At 47.4% G+C, this 16,877-nt stretch overlaps 1 protein-coding gene across 1 annotated transcript in view; it reads right to left on the bottom strand.

The window, feature by feature from the left end:
• Positions 1-16,877, bottom strand: part of ttc6 (tetratricopeptide repeat domain 6) — a 564,332-nt gene that overhangs the window by 434,876 nt on the left and 112,579 nt on the right. The gene's annotated exons all lie outside the window — the stretch shown is intronic.

Below are 16,877 nucleotides of genomic sequence, written 5' to 3'. Positions count from 1 at the left end.
ATCCTTGACTTTCTGACCAACAGACCACAGTCAGTAAGAATGAACACCAACACCTCCTCCACAATAGTCCTCAATACCGGTGCCCCGCAAGGCTGCATACTTAGCCCCCTACTCTACTCCCTGTACACACACGACTGCATGGCAAAACTTGGTTCCAACTCCATCTACAAGTTTGCTGACGACACGACCATAGTGGGCCGGATCTCGAATAACGACGAGTCCGAATACAGGAGGAAGAATAGAGAACCTAGTGGAGTGGTGCAGCGACAACAATCTCTCCCTTAATGCCAGCAAAACTAAAGAGCTGGTCATCGACTTCAGGAAGCAAAGTACTGTACACACCCCTGTCAGCATCAACGGAGCCGAGGTAGAGATGGTGAGCAGTTTCAAATTCCTAGGGGTGCACATCACCAAAAATCTATCCTGGTCCACTCATGTCGACGCTATCACCAAGAAAGCACAACAGCGCCTTTACTTCCTCAGGAAACTAAGGAAATTTGGCATGTCCACATTAACCCTTACCAACTTTTACAGATGCACTATAGAGAGCATCCTATCGGGCTGCATCACAGCCTGGTATGGCAACTGCTCGGCCCAGGACCGCAAGGAACTTCAGAGAGTCGTGAATACCGCCCAGTCCATCACACGAACCTGCCTCCCATCCATTGATTCCATCTACACCTCCCGCTGCCGGGGGAAAGCAGGCAGCATAATCAAGGATCCCTCCCACCCGGCTTACTCACTTTTCCAACTTCTTCCATCGGGCAGGAGATTCAGAAGTCTGAGAACACGGACGAACAGACTCAAAAACAGCTTCTTCCCCACTGTCACCAGACTCCTAAATGACCCTCTTATGGACTGACCTCATTAACACTACACCCATGTCTGCTTCATCCGATGCCAATGCTTATGTAGTACATTGTATATATTGTGTTGCCCTATTATGTATTCTCATGTATTTTCTTGAATTCTGTTTAATTCCCTTTTCTTCCCATGTACTGAATGATCTGTTGAGCTGCTTGCAGAAAAATACCTTTCACTGTACCTCGGTACACGTGACAATAAACAAATCCAATCCAATCCAATCCTGCCAAGGTTGGGAAATATCAAGCTTAGACGGGTCTGGAGCTGTCGGCCCATCAGTAGCTTTGCCAGCACTGCTCCGGTAACATGTGGCATGGTTTGACAATTAAATAAAAATCATGCCAGTTTTGTTTCAACTGAACCCGAAATTTGTTTTTTTCACGCCCTGTTAAAGGTTTGCACTGCCCGCTCAGCGAGGCTGGTTGAGAAAGGGGGATATGGGACAGTTCGAATGTGCTTCACCACGTTTGTTTGCATAAACCACTGAAATGCTTCACTTGCGAATGGGATACGGTTAACGGTAACAAGCACCCCGGCCGGGGTGGAGGAAATGAGTAGTTGTTTGGATGTATTGGAGTTCCCTAAGGCAGAGGAGGGTCTGGTGGATGGACTGGGAGCCCCCATTGGGCTGGTAGAGGTGTTGAAGGGTATAGGGACGATGCAGGCAGGGAACGTTCCGGGTCCAAATGGGTTCCCAGTGGAATTCTATAAAACATTTTCGGGGAACTTGGGGCCCCTGGTGGTAAGGGCATTCACGAGGCATGGGAGCAAGGGGTGTTCCCCCTACATTGTTACAGGCCTCGATCTCCTTAATCTGAAAGAGGGATAAGGATCTGGAGCAGTGTGGGTTTTACAGGCCAATTTTATTATTAAATATGGACGCTAAGTTACTGACCAAAATCCTGGCTTTATGGATTGAGGATTGGGTGCTCAGTGTGATAGGGGAGAATCAGACGGGGTTTGTAAAGGGGAGGCATCTGTCAGTTAATATTAGACGTTTGTTAAATGTTATAATGATGCCCCCGGAGGGACGGAGTGTGGATGTAGTGGTCGCCATGGTTGCAGAGAAGGCCTTTGACCAGGTGGAGTGGGACTATTTGTGGGAGGTGTTGGGGGGTTTGATTTTGGGCAGGGGTTTGTAGATTGGGTCCGGCTGATATATCAGCTGCCGACAGCGTGTGCGGATGAACCAGGTGAGCTCGGCGTATTTCAGGTTGCACCGTGGATGAGGCAGGAATGTCCACTCTCCCCATTGCTCTATTCGTTTGGTGCAGCTTCTCGAACTTGGAGGGGTTGGTGGGGGAATTTGAGTTGCCGGCGGGAATGGGTTTCGGTATTTGCAGGGGAGGGATTTTGTCAGGAAGCATGTGCGGTCCTTTCCCGACCTGTCGCCCCCGGGGTTGCAGGACAAGGTGATGTCAAAAACAGGGGTGGATGAGGGCAGAGTGTCAGAAATCTATAAAGGGCTAATGGATTGGGAGAGAGCCTCGATAGGGGTAGTGAAGCATAAGTGGGAGAAAGAGTTAGGGAGGGAAGTGGAGGTTGGGTTGTGGAAAGAGGTTTGAGGAAAGTGAACGCATCCTCTTTGTGTGCTAGGCTGAGCCGTATTCATTTCAAAGTGGTTCACAGGGCACATTTGGCTGTGGCCAGGATGAGAAGGTTTTTGAGGGGACGGAGGATAGGTGTGGGCGATGCGCAGGTGGGCCTGCAAATCATTTTTTTAAAGAATATTTTATTAAGGCACTTGAAAATTTTTATAACAGTAACATAAACAATGACATCAACCTGGTAAAATAAACATTTCCTCCCCCAGCCCAATCTTCACACACCTCAACCTACAACAACAATCTGCCTGCACCGCCACCCCCGCCCCCTTGGAATACTGCATCTGCTGACATTTTTAATTTTCCTCGGGAAAGTCGACGAACGGCTGCCACCTCCGGGAGAACCCTAACATTGACCACCTTAAATCAAACTTTATTTTCTCAAGACTGAGAAACCCAGCCATGTCACTAACCCACCCTCCCCCCGACTGCGCTCCAGCAACACTTTCTTCACTTGTGGAGTTTTACCCGCCCACAAAAAGCCCAAAATAATCTTAGTCACCCGCTTGAAAAGGGCCTTAGGGATGTAGATGGGGAGGCACTGAAAGACAAACGGAAATCTGGGGAGCACCGTAATTTTCACGGTCTGTACTCTCCCCGCCAGTGAGAGCGGGAGCATGTCCCCTTCCATTTGTTCTACCAACCGGGATAGGTTTAACTTCTGTAGTACCTCCCATTTCAGGGCCACCTGGATTCCCAGATATCGAAAACTCTTCCCCACCATTTTAAGCAGCAGCTCTCCCAGTCTCTTCTCCTGCCCTCTTGCCTGGATTACAAACATCTCGCTTTTCCCCATGTTCAATTTATACCCCGAAAAATGGCTAAATTCCCCCAGGATTCTCATTACTTAGAACATAGAACACAGAACATAGAACGATACAGCACAGTACAGGCCCTTCGGCCCACGATGTTGCACCGACATGGAAAGTCAAAAACTAAAGGCCATCTAACCTACACTATGCCATTATCATCCATATGCTTATCCAATAAACTTTTAAATGCCCTCAATGTTGGCGAGTTCACTACTGTTGCAGGTAGGGCATTCCACGGCCTCACCACTCTTTGCGTAAAAAACCTACCTCTGACCTCTGTCCTATATCTATTACTCCTCAATTTAAGGCTATGTCCCCTCGTGCTAGCCACCTCCATCCGCGGGAGAAGGCTCTCACTGTCCACCCTATCTAACCCTCTGATCATTTTGTATGCCTCTATTAAGTCACCTCTTAACCTTCTTCTCTCTAACGAAAACAACCTCAAGTCCATCAGCCTTTCCTCATAAGATTTTCCCTCCATACCAGGCAACATCCTGGTAAATCTCCTCTGCACCCATTCCAAAGCTTCCACGTCCTTCCTATAATGAGGCGACCAGAACTGTACGCAATACTCCAAATGCGGCCGTACCAGAGTTTTGTACAACTGCAACATGACCTCATGGCTCCGGAACTCAATCCCTCTACCAATAAAGGCCAACACACCATAGGCCTTCTCACAACCCTATCAACCTGGGTGGCAACTTTCAGGGATCTATGTACATGGACACCGAGATCCCTCTGCTCATCCACACTGCTAAGAATTTTACCATTAACCAAATATTCCGCATTCCTGTTATTCTTTCCAAAGTGAATCACCTCACACTTCTCCACATTAAACTCCATTTGCCACCTCTCAGCCCAGCTCTGCAGCTTATCTATGTCCCTCTGTAACCTGCAACATCCTTCCACACTGTCTACAACTCCACCGACTTTAGTGTCGTCTGCAAATTTACTCACCCAACCTTCTGCGCCCTCCTCTAGGTCATTTATAAAAATGACAAACAGCAACGGCCCCAGAACAGATCCTTGTGGTACGCCACTCGTAACTGAACTCCATTCTGAACATTTCCCATCAACCACCACCCTCTGTCTTCTTTCAACTAGCCAATTTCTGATCCACATCTCTAAATCACCCTCAATCCCCAGCCTCCGTATTTTCTGCAATAGACGACCGTGGGGAACCTTATCAAACGCTTTACTGAAATCCATATACACCACATCAACTGCTCTACCCTCGTCTACCTGTTCAGTCACCTTCTCAAAGAACTCGATAAGGTTTGTGAGGCATGACCTACCCTTCACAAAACCATGCTGACTATCCCTAATCATATTATTCCTATCGAGATGATTATAAATCGTATCTCTTATAATCCTCTCCAAGACTTTACCCACAACAGACGTGAGGCTCACCGGCCTATAGTTACCGGGGTTACCTCTACTCCCCTTCTTGAACAAAGGGACCACATTTGCTATCCTCCAGTCCTCTGGCACTATTCCTGTAGCCAATGATGATATAAAAATCAAAGCCAAAGGCTCAGCAATCTCTTCCCTGGCTTCCCAGAGAATCCTAGGATAAATCCCATCAGGCCCCGGGGACTTATCTATTTTCACCTTGTCCAGAATTGCCAACACTTCTTCCCTACGCACCTCAATGCCATCTATTCTAATAGCCTGGGTCTCAGCATTCTCCTCCACAACATTATCTTTTTCCTGAGTGAATACTGATGAAAAGTATTCATTTAGTATCTCTCTTATCTCCTCAGCCTCCACACACAATTTCCCACCACTGTCCTTGACTGGCCCTACTCTTACCCTAGTCATTCTTTCATTCCTGACATACCTATAGAAAGCTTTTGGGTTTTCCTTGATCCTACCTGCCAAAGACTTCTCATGTCCCCTCCTTGCTCATCTTAGCTCTCTCTTTAGATCCTTCCTCGCTTCCTTGTAACTATCAAGGGCCCCAACTGAAACTTCACGCCTCATCTTCACATAGGCCTCCTTCTTCCTCTTAACAAGAGATTCCACTTCTTTGGTAAACCACGGTTCCCTCGCTCGACCCCTTCCTCCCTGCCTGACTGGTACATACTTATCAAGAACATGCAATAGCTGTTCCTTGAACAAGCTCCACATATCCAGTGTGCCCAACCCTATCTAACACCTGGCCTGGTTCATTACCCAAAACCAAATCCAATGTGGCCTCGCCTCTTGTTGGCCTGTCAACATATTGTGTCAGGAAACCCTCCTGCACACATTGTACAAAGAACGACCCATCTAATGTACTCGAACTATATCTTTTCCAGTCAATATTTGGAAAGTTAAAGTCTCCCATAACAACTACCCTGTTACTTTCGCTCTTTTCCAGAATCATCTTCGCCATCCTTTCCTCTACATCCCTAGAACTATTAGGTGGCCTATAGAAAACTCCCAACAGGGTGTCCTCTCCTTTCCTGTTTCTAACCTCAGCCCATACTACCTCGGAAGAAGAGTCCCCATCTAGCATCCTTTCCGCCACCGTAATACTGTCCTTGACTAGCAGCGCCACACCTCCCCCTCTTTTGCCCCCTCTCTGAGCTTACTAAAACACCTAAACCCCGGAACCTGCAACAACCATTCCTGTCCTTGCTCTATCCATGTCTCTGAAATGGCCACAACATCGAAGTCCCAGGTACCAACCCATGCTGCCAGTTCCCCTACCTTATTTCGTATACTCTTGGCATTGAAGTAGACACACTTCAAACCACCTACCTGAACACTGGCACCCTCCTGCGAAGTCAAGTCTGTGCTCCTGACCTCTATACTCTCAATCTCCCGTACCCCAAAACTACAATCCAGGTTCCCATGCCCCTGCTGAATTAGTTTAAACCCCCCCAAAGAGCACTAACAACTTCCCCCATCCCCTCCAACGGGTCCAAAATTACAAGAGCAGGTCATCTGCGTAGAACGAGACCCGGTGCTCCACCCCCCTTCGAACCAGCCCTTTCCAGTTCCTAGAGGCTCTTAACACCATGGCCAATAGCTCTATGGCCAGAGCAAACAGTAACCCTTGCCTCGTCCCTCGGTGTAGTTCAAAATACCCCGACCTCAGCCGGTTCGTACGAACACTCGCTACTGGTGCCTGATAGAGCAACCGCACGCAGTCAATAAAGCCCCCACCAAACCCAAACCTTCCCAGCGCCTCCCACAGGTAATTTCACTCCACCCAATTAAAAGCCTTCTCCGCATCCATCGCTACCACAACCTCCACCTCCTCTCCTTCTGAGGGCGTCATAATAACATTTATAAGCTTTCGAACATTGGCCTTGAGTTGCGTGTCCTTAACAAATCTCATCTGGTCTTCCCCATTACCCCTGGGACACAGTCCTCTATCCTTGTGGCCAGTATCTTAGCCAGCAATTTGGCATCCACATTCAGTAGAGAAATCGGCCTGTATGACCCGCATTGCTCCGGATCCTTCTCCCGTTTCAAAATTAATGAAATCAAGGCCTGCGACATTGTTGGGGGGAGGACTCCCTTCTCTCTTGCATCCTCACCAGCAGTGGGCTCAATATCTCTGAAATCTTCTTACAGAATTCCACCGGGTAGCCGTCAGGCCCCAGGGCCTTGCCCGACTGCATGCCCTCCAGCACCTTGATTATTTCCTCAATCTCAATTGGGGATCCGCCACTCCACCAGGCCCTCCTGCACCCTTAGGAACCTCAACTGATCCAGAAATTGCCTCATCCCCTCCACCCCAGCCTGGGGTTCCGACTCGTATAATTTACTATAAAAGTCCTTAAACACCTCGTTCACCCCTGCTGGGTCCAGGACAGTATTACAGTCTCTACTCTTTACTTTACCTATTTCCCTGGCCGCCTCCCTTTTCCTGAGCTGGTGCGCCAACATTCTGTTTGCCCTTTCCCCACACTCATAGATCGCTCCCCTTGCCTTCCTCAACTGTTCCACTGCTTTCCCTGTGGTCAAAAGCCCAAACTCCACCTGTAACCTCCACCGCTCCCTCAGTAGTCCCGCGACCAGGGCCTCCGAGTATCTCCTGTCCACCTGGAGGATCTCCTCCACTAATCTATTCCTCTCAGCCCGTTCCACCTTTTCTCTGTGGGCCCGTATTGAGATTAATTCCCCTCTGACTACTGCCTTCAAAGCTTCCCAGACCGTCGCTGCAGAGACCTCCCCCGGATCATTTGTTTCCAGGTAGTTCTGGATGGACTTGTTAACCCGCCCACAGACCGCCTCGTCCGCTAGCAACCCCACATCCAGTCTCCACAGTGGGCGTTGCCCTCTCTCCACACTAACCCGTAGATCCACCCAGTGCGGGGCATGATCCAACACTACAATTGCTGAGTACTCAGTATCCACCACCCTGCTCAGTATTAGGACCCTGCTCAGAACAAAAAAGTCGATGTGAGAGTATACCTTATGGACAGGTGAAAAAAAGGAAAACTCTTTTGTCCTCGGCCAAACAAACCTCCATGGGTCTACTCCCCCCATCTGTTCGATAAAACCCTTCAATTCCTTTGCTGCAGCCGGCCTCCTCCCTGTCCTGGATTTTGACCGGTCCAATTCTGGATCAATGACTGTGTTGAAGTCCCTCCCATGATCAGGTTATGTGACTCTAAGTCTGGGATCTTAGCTAACACCTGCCTCATAAATTCCACGTCGTCCCAATTCAGAACATATATGTTCACAAATACCGCTCACACCCCTCCAGCTTCCCACTCACCATTATGTACCTACCCCCCGTGTCTGACACGATTCTCCCTGTCTCGAATGCCACTCGTTTGCTGATCAAGATCGTTACCCCACTGGTCTTTGAGTCCAGTCCTGAGTGGAACACTTGGCTAACCCACCCCTTCCTCAATCTCATCTGGTCTGTAACCTTTAGGTGTGTCTCTTGTAGCATTGCCACGTCCGCCTTCAGTTCCCTCAAATGCGCGAACACGCGAGCCCTCTTGACCGCCCATTCAGTCCTCTCACATTCCATGTGACCAGCCTGGATGGGGGGCTTCCAAATTCCTCCCCTGCTGACTAGCCATCGCCCTTTTTAGGCCAGCCTCGAGCTCGCGACCTCCGCTTCCTCGAGTCCCCACTTGGGCTGTCGCCATTCCCGACCTCCCATTTGTCTCCTAGAAACAGTTTCTCCCCTGTCAGCATAGCAGCTCCCCCCCTCCCTCTTCCCCGAGCAACAACACTAAAAACCCAATCCCCAAGTCAAGCTCCAGCTTAACACCTGCCCACCCCCCACTGCGCTTCCGAGAGTCAGCTGACCCATGTTGACTCGATAGCTCCCACCACTGGCGCCAAGCAGTCTGTCTCCCTATTGTACTCTCCTCTCTCCCCCCACATGAATAAACATTTTAAAAGCATCACATTCCCCAGTAAACAAACAACAGAAAAAAAGTGAAGAAACAATCCCTTTTGAAAAATAGTCACCCAAAAAGCAGAACTAAATTCAAAGCCCATCCCCCCCTCTAACAAGGTCCCTTCAAGACAGATCGATCTTTAACCATCCATACAGCCCATTTTTTCACATAGAGCTACTTAAATTTTTACAATCCAGCACCACAAATCGCTACCACCGTACTTCTCCAAGGCTTGAGTGACTTTTAATTCACCTCCAGCTTTTCTTTAATAAAAGGTCCATACTTCGTATGACATTTAAAAATAGAAGTCCCGTTCCTCATGTGTGACCCGCAGGTGGGCTGGGTACAGAATCCCGAACTTCACCCCTTCTTAAAGAGGGTTGTTCTTGCCCGATTGAACCCAGCTCGCCTCTTGGCCAAATACGCTCTCAGGTCCTGATAAATGCGCAATTCACAGTTCTCCCACTTGCTGCTCCGCTCTTTCTTGACCCACCGCAAAATGTGTTCCTTGTCCATGAAACGGTGAAAACGTATCACCATGGGAAACGGTGAAAATGAAACACCATGGCCCTCGGTGGTTCATTCACTCTGGGCTTCCTCGCGAGGGCTCTGTGTGCTCTGCCCAATTCCAGGGGCCGAGGGAATGCCCCAGCCCCCATCAACTTCTCCAACATGTCCGTCACATAGGCCCTCGCATCCGATCCCTCACTGCCTTCAGGGAGGCCAACAATTCTGAGATTCTGCCTCCTGGATCTAGTCTCCAGGTCCTCCAGCTTCCCCTGCATTATTTTCTGGCGGTCGTTCATCATCCCCATCTTGTTTTCCAGCACGGTCATATACTCCTCGTGCTCGGGCAACTTTTGTTCAACCTTCCAGAGCGCTCTCCCGTGGGTTTCCTGATTCTGAACCACTTGATCAATCGAAGCCTTTATCGGGTCCAGCACGTCCTTCTTCAGCTTAGCAAAGCAATCCTCAAAAAACTTCACCAGCTGCTCCGTCGACTACTGTGCCGTCTCCCCGCTGCCCTTGCACTCCTCCATGCTGTCCCGTGTTACCAGCTCTGCTTGTGTCTCCCTTATAGGACTTTGGCATCTCACACGGCCACTTCTGGTCCAATTCTCCATACACCAGAGGGGGATTTCTCCTTACTGTCCCACTCTTTACTGCTTTACCCCATAAAATCCAAAAAAAAACAGGGGAAAAAGGTCCAAAAGTCCGTTACAGGCAGGAGCTATCAAATGTGCAACCTACTCCTCCATGGCCGCCACCGGAAGTTGGGCCTGCGAATCATGTCCACATGATTCCACATGATTAGGGCAGCAGGGTAGCATGGTGGTTAGCATAAATGCTTCACAGCTCCAGGGTCCCGGGTTCGATTCCCAGTTGGGTCACTGTCTGTGTGGAGTCTGCACGTCCTCCCCCTGTGTGCGTGGGTTTCCTCCAGGTGCTCCGGTTTCCTCCCACAGTCCAAAGATGTGCGGGTTAGGTGGATTGGCCATGCTAAATTGCCCGTAGTGTCCTAATAAAAGTAAGGTTAAGGGGGGGGGGGGTTGTTGGGTTACGGGTATAGGGTGGATACGTGGGTTTGATTTGGGTGATCATGGCTCGGCACAACATTGAGGGCCGAAGGGCCTGTTCTGTGCTGTACTGTTCTATGTTCTATGTTCTATGATTTGGGCCTGTACGAAGCTTGAGGGATTTTGGCAGGGGTTTACAGATCTAATGTCGGAGGTCTTGAGGGTGAAGGTGATCACGAGTCCAAAAGTGGCGATCTTTGGAGTGCCAGAAGAGCCGGGAGTCCAGGGGGTGAGAGAGGCGGATGTTTTGGCCTTTGCCTCCCTGGCAGCCCAGAGACGGATCTTATTGGAATGTCAGGACTTGGGGGTTTGGGTGAGCAACCCAGCAGAATTCCTCAGACTGGAGAAGATAAAGTTTGCCTTGAGAGGCTCTGTGGAGTGATTTGCCCGGAGATGGCAGCCGTTCATCGACTTTTTCAAAAACAGTTAAGACGTCAGTAAGAAGTCTTACAACACCAGGTTAAAGTCCAACATGTTTGTTTCAAACACGAGCTTTCGGAGCGCAGCTCATTCCTCAGGTGAGAAGGAGCTGCGCTCCAAAAGCTCGTGTTTGAAACAAACCTGTTGGACTTTAACTTGGTGTTGTAAGACTTCTTACTGTGCTCACCCCAGTCCAACGCCGGCATCTCCACATCATAGTTAAGACGTCAGCAGTGGGTGGGCGGTGCCTCAATAAAATACATATTTTTAGAAAAGGTGACAAGCACCCCTGGAAGACCGTGGGTGCTGAATGATTGGCGTAGCATCTCTGTGGTGACTTGCGAAGTGGTGGAAGGCATCCGGTGTACATCCAACCATTTTGATTGGCATCGATCAGTGGCACAAACATTGACCTCAGAATGGCCCAGCGAAGTCAGCGTGCAAATGCACCCAAGTGTGCCTCAGCAACTCCCACAGGTTGAGCGAGGCTGTTGCCAGGAGATTCTGATGCTTCGTGCAAGCCTCACACTGCTGCACCATCCTCTCAATATCGCCATCCAGCCCTGGCTACCACACGTAGCTCCTGGTGAGCATTTTCATTTTGGAAACCCCAGGCCTGGATATCCGCTGCAAGTCCTACAGAACGGTTTTCCAGTCTTGCATCGGAACAACCATGCAGGATCCCCACAGGAGGATGCCATCCTCTACACTGAGCTCCTGCTGCTTTATTGCAAGTGCTCACACCTCTTCCGGAAGTTTCCCTTGTAATCCCCCATGTAGGATGGCATGGTGCAGTTTTGCCAATGGGGGGTTCTTTTGGATCCATGTTCGAATTCGTGAGGCAATGACAGGTAATGTGTCCATGAAATTTAGTGCCAACACAGCTGCATCTGCTGCTGGGAGAGACGGGGGAGCATACAGGCTGCAGGAGTTGGCTGAGGGCATCCGTGTACGCAATTTGTGCACCAGGGCAGTACTCAAAAGTATATTCTTCTGCTGCCAACAGTAATGATCCAGTCTGTAATTAAGCCATTACTGGATCTGCAAAGACTTCATTACCTGCAAATGCTCACATTCAAAGCATTGTCTTGCATCTTTGACTTTGTCTACATATATGTTTCTGGAACATATCTCTTCATTCACCTGAGTGATTTGAAACAAACCTGTTGGACTTTAACCTGGTGTTGGAAGACTTCTTGCTATGCTCACCCCAATCCAACGCCGGCACCTCCACATAACAATACATCTGAAGTTCCCACATTGATCACAGTATCAACAACAAAGCTAGGACTAGGATAGAGGTTCCACTTAGAGAGTATGAGCATCATGGGGTTACAATAAAAAGCTTAACCTCAAAGATAATAATTATTAAGTAAGTGAAAAGCAAATTGGAGTTGAAAAATAAGACTAGAGATTTAAATGTGTGGCTCAAAAATTGATGTGGGAGAAATGGGTCTCGATTCATGGGAGCACTGGCATCGGTCCTGGAAAAACTGCATGCCCGTACTGTTGTGATGGTGTTAATCTGAATCATGTTGGGACCATGTTCTGGTGAGTCATAAGTAGGGCAATAGAGGGGGATTTAATATTAATAGCATGGGCGAGGAATCATGTGAAGGAAGATATTATAATTTGAAGAGAGGACAAAATAAGAGAACAAGATAGCAATAAGAGAATTGATCTTCTGAGTGTGGCAGGAAGAGGGTGAGCATACAAATCTATGAGAGCGCCAGCAGATAGGGTCACAAAAACGGTTCCAGAAATAAGAGGGCATTCTATTTTACTGCACACAATATTACAAGGTAGATGAATTGACGGTGTGGAATCCATGGTATACTGTTCCTTAGCAAGAGACATGAGTTAGTATGAAATCCATAACATCCTGTTCCTTAGCAAAGGACATGAATTAGTGTGGAATCCTGATATCCTGTTGCTTAGAGAAGGACATAAGTTAGTGTGAAAACTATAATATCCTGTTTCTCAGTGAATGACGCAAGTCTGTGGAGACAGGACGATGGAGGTAGCCTTCTCTCAGGTATGCACTTCTCTGTAAACTACCGTAGCCTCCAAGGGCAAAGGGGAGATGATTACGTAAAAGAAAGATTGAAAGACCTTGCTCTTCTATTGGTCAGTTTGCCCTGTCTGCAATTGGCTAGAATTACTGTCCTTTCATTGGTCTAAAATGAAAGGTTAACTGTGATATTATTGGTGTGTGTGACATGCAAATAAAGGATCAGACTGCAACTGTACTTCTATTGGTTAATCAAGCTATAAATGTTTCTGCTTCACTGGACTAAGACAGGAGTAAAGTAGTGTACTTCACCGGTTTGTTCTCTGTGTTTACATGTCAATAAAGATTGATCAAAGAGTGCTCAAGTGTCTGCTTTGTAATACTTCGACAACGGCACAAATTGAAATAAACTGGTAGGATCTAATTGCTATTACAGAGACATGGCTGCAGGGTGACCGGGACTGGGAACTGAATGTTCAAGGTTATTCGACGTTTAGGAAAGATAGGGAAAAGAGATAAGAACATAAGAACATAAAAACAAGGAGCAGGAGTAGGCCATCTGGCCCCTTGAGCCTCCTCCGCCATTCAATGAGATCATGGCTGATCTTTCGTGGACTCAGCTCCACTTTCCGGCTCGAACACCATAACCCTTAATCCCTTTATTCTTCAAAAAACCATCTATCTTTACCTTAAAAACATTTAATGAAGGAGCCTCAACTGCTTCACTGGGCAAGGAATTCCATAGATTCACATCCCTTTGGGTGAAGAAGTTCCTCCTAAACTCAGTCCTAAATCTACTTCCCCTTATTTTGAGGCTATGTCCCCTAGTTCTGCTTTCACCCGCCAGTGGAAACAACCTGCCCGCATCTATCCTATCTATTCCCTTCATAATTTTAAATGTTTCTGTAAGATCCCCCCTCATCCTTCTAAATTCCAACGAGTACAGTCCCAGTCTACTCAACCTCTCCTCGTAATCCATCCCCTTCAGCTCTGGGATTAACCTATGAATCTCCTCTGCACACCCTCCAGTGCCAGTATGTCCTTTCTCAAGTAAGGAGACCAAAACTGAACACAATAGTCCAGGTGTGGCCTCACTAACACCTTATACAATTGCAGCATAACCTCCCTAGTCTTAAACTCCATCCCTCTAGCAATGAAGGACAAAATTCCATTTGCCTTCTTAATCACCTGTTGCACCTGTAAACCAACTTTCTGTGACTCATGCACAAGCACACCCGGGTCTCTCTGCACAGCAGCATGCTTTAATATTTTATCGTTTAAATAATAATCCCGTTTGCTGTTATTCCTACCAAAATGGATAACCTCACATTTGTCAACATTGTATTCAATCTGCCAGCCCCTAGCCCATTCACTTAACCTATCCAAATCCCTCTGCAGGCTTCCAGTATCCTCTGCACTTTTCGCTTTACCACTCATCTTAGTGTCATCTGCAAACTTGGACACATTGCCCTTGGTCCCCAACTCCAAATCATCTATGTAAATTGTGAACAATTGTGGGCCCAACATGGATCCCTGAGGGACACCACTAGCTACTGATTGCCAACCAGAGAAACACACATTAATCCCCACTCTTTGCTTTCTATTAATTAACCAATCCTCTATCCATGCTACTACTTTACCCTTAATGCCATGCATCTTTATCTTATGCAGCAACCTTTTGTGTGGCACCTTGTCAAAGGCTTTCTGGAAATCCAGATATACCACATCCATTGGCTCCCCGTTATCTACTGCACTGGTAATGTCCTCAAAAAATTCCACTAAATTAGTTAGGCACGACCTGCCCTTTAAGAACCCATGCTGCGTCTGCCCAATGGGACAATTTCTATCCAAATGCCTCGTTATTTCTTCCTTGATGATAGATTCCAGCATCTTCCCTACTACCGAAGTTAAGCTCACTGGCCTATAATTTCCTGCTCTCTGCCTTTTTTAAACAGTGGTGCCACTTTTGCTAATTTCCAATCCACCGGGACCACCCCAGAGTCTAGTGAATTTTGGTAAATCATCACTAGTAAAGATGGAATAGAGCTGCCAATAAATGATAAGAGAGAGAGGATCTTAGAGTGGAAGATCAAGATTCAGAATCAGACTGGGTGGAGCTGAAAGCAGCAAGGGACAACAAACATTGGTGGGAGTCGTTTGTGGGACACCAAACAGTACTGTAATGGTAATATAGGGTACAGTATAAATCAGGAAATTAGAGGTGCATGTAACAAGGTTAACACAGTAATCACCCAGATGGTGGTTTATCTTTGGATAAACTCTATCCCAGAGGGCTCAGTCATTGAGTATATACAAGGCAGAGATTGATAGATGTCTAGGTATTAAAGATATCAATGGATATGGGGATAGTGTGGAAAAATGGTCATGAGGTAGAAGATCAGCCATGATCTGGTTGAATGGCAGAGCAGGCTTGAGTGGCCGAATGGCCTACCCTGCTCCTATTTCCTGTGACTAATCATCACCACACTCCTGTGCTCCAGTGAGACTTGGACCAATTATTGGAGATATATAAGAACACTTGATAAATTCCATCAGCAGTCTCCAGATCTAATGGGAGAGCTGTCGAACAAATGACAATGCGTTTATTGAAGCCTGTCCACAAGCATTCAGATAAAATCCTGCAACATGAAATTTGATGGCCAAGATACTGCTTGAAAAAACACTCTCCCCCACCAGGTCCTATCTAAATCTAAAATGGCCAATATTCCAGAGGGGCATCAAATAAAATTCTCCCTCTGAACACCATACCCCTTAAAAGTGTGGCAGCATTGACCTTAATGACTGGAAGGCGATAGCTACCAATCATTCAGAGTGGAGACAATGTGTCAATCACACTTCGAATCTTAAAGCCTTTTTTAAAAATCTTTTTATTTTATTTTAGAGTACCCAATTCATTTTTTTCCAATTAAGGGGCAATTTAGCGTGGTCAATCCACCTAGCCCGCACATCAAATACGAGGAGAATGTTCAAACGCCACACGGACAGGGACCCAGAGCAGGGGTCGAACCTGGGACCCCGGCGCCATGAGGCAGCAGTGCTACTCACAGCACCACCATGCTACCTTCTCTAAATTTTAAGGTCTTAACAATGAGGCAGAGCAGTGGCAGAGAAGGAAAGAAAGGAAAGCCAATTCTGTGCCCTGGATTCCATTATGTCATTGGACATCCTGCCCCATGTGCACAAAAATCTTGAGGTTGAGAATTGGCCTGTTCAGTCACATGAAGACTTTTGCAAAAACTTGTGATCTTAATTAGGCGGGAAGGTCTCTTCCTTCTGTCAACTGGTAAGAGACCTCCTGGCCTACCCAGACCACCTGGAGGAGGACACACAGAGATGGATTTCTGAACCATGGGACAATCCTGTGTGCATGCCAAACCATGAGGCTATACTGTGTGTGTACTGCAATATGTCTTTAGCCCACTGGGTCCTGTTTTTCAAAGTGCTCACAATGAGGAAGCAAGATGTTCATTTAGATTCTGCAGTTTTCAAGAACACACTCAGAGGTGCAAAGTTGAAGTGTGCTTTTCTTCACAATTCTGTTGTCAGTGAAGCTTTGAAAGGGATTTTAAACCCTGCAGTCAAGACTGGCTACTGTTTAAAAATGGTGGCAAGATCTACGCATCCATGAGCTGCCACTGGGATTTCTAACTGACTCCCACCTCCACGGCTTGATTGGACAGGTTCTATGCCATCTGCTCATTAAATGGTTAGCTGCCATGTGATCCCTTCTCTCCTGCTTGCAAATGCTGTCCACATTTGGGCCCTGTGGGATCCATATCGCACAGTAAAATTCTACCCAGTATTTCTCTATCTACCCCAGCTCTAACTTTAAAGTTGTGTTCCCTTGTTTTGCACCTCCCCACCAAAGGAAATATTTCTCCAACTAACCTATAAAACCATTTGGTCATCTTAAACACCTCAAATAAATGTAAGATCAGCCTTAGAAGACATGATTTAACAGTAAACAAGTGCATGCAAGAAATTTGAAAATTATAGATTTGCAGAAGTGTCAGCCTCATGAGAAAAACTGGGCAGGATCCTCCATCCCGCCAGTCGGCCAATGGGGTTTCTCATTGTGGGCACCCCCACACCGTCAGGAAATCCGCACGAGTGAGTGCGCATGCCAGTGAAACGGAACATCCCGCCGATGGAGAATCCAGCCCACTATCTTTATGTGGAGAATGTTTAGGATCTGGGATGCACTGCCTGAG

This window comes from Scyliorhinus canicula, chromosome 2, assembly GCF_902713615.1.
Source record: "Scyliorhinus canicula chromosome 2, sScyCan1.1, whole genome shotgun sequence".
Taxonomy (NCBI): domain Eukaryota; kingdom Metazoa; phylum Chordata; class Chondrichthyes; order Carcharhiniformes; family Scyliorhinidae; genus Scyliorhinus; species Scyliorhinus canicula.
The sequence above is the reverse complement of the archived record's forward strand: the minus strand, read 5'-3'. Positions and strand labels throughout refer to the sequence as shown.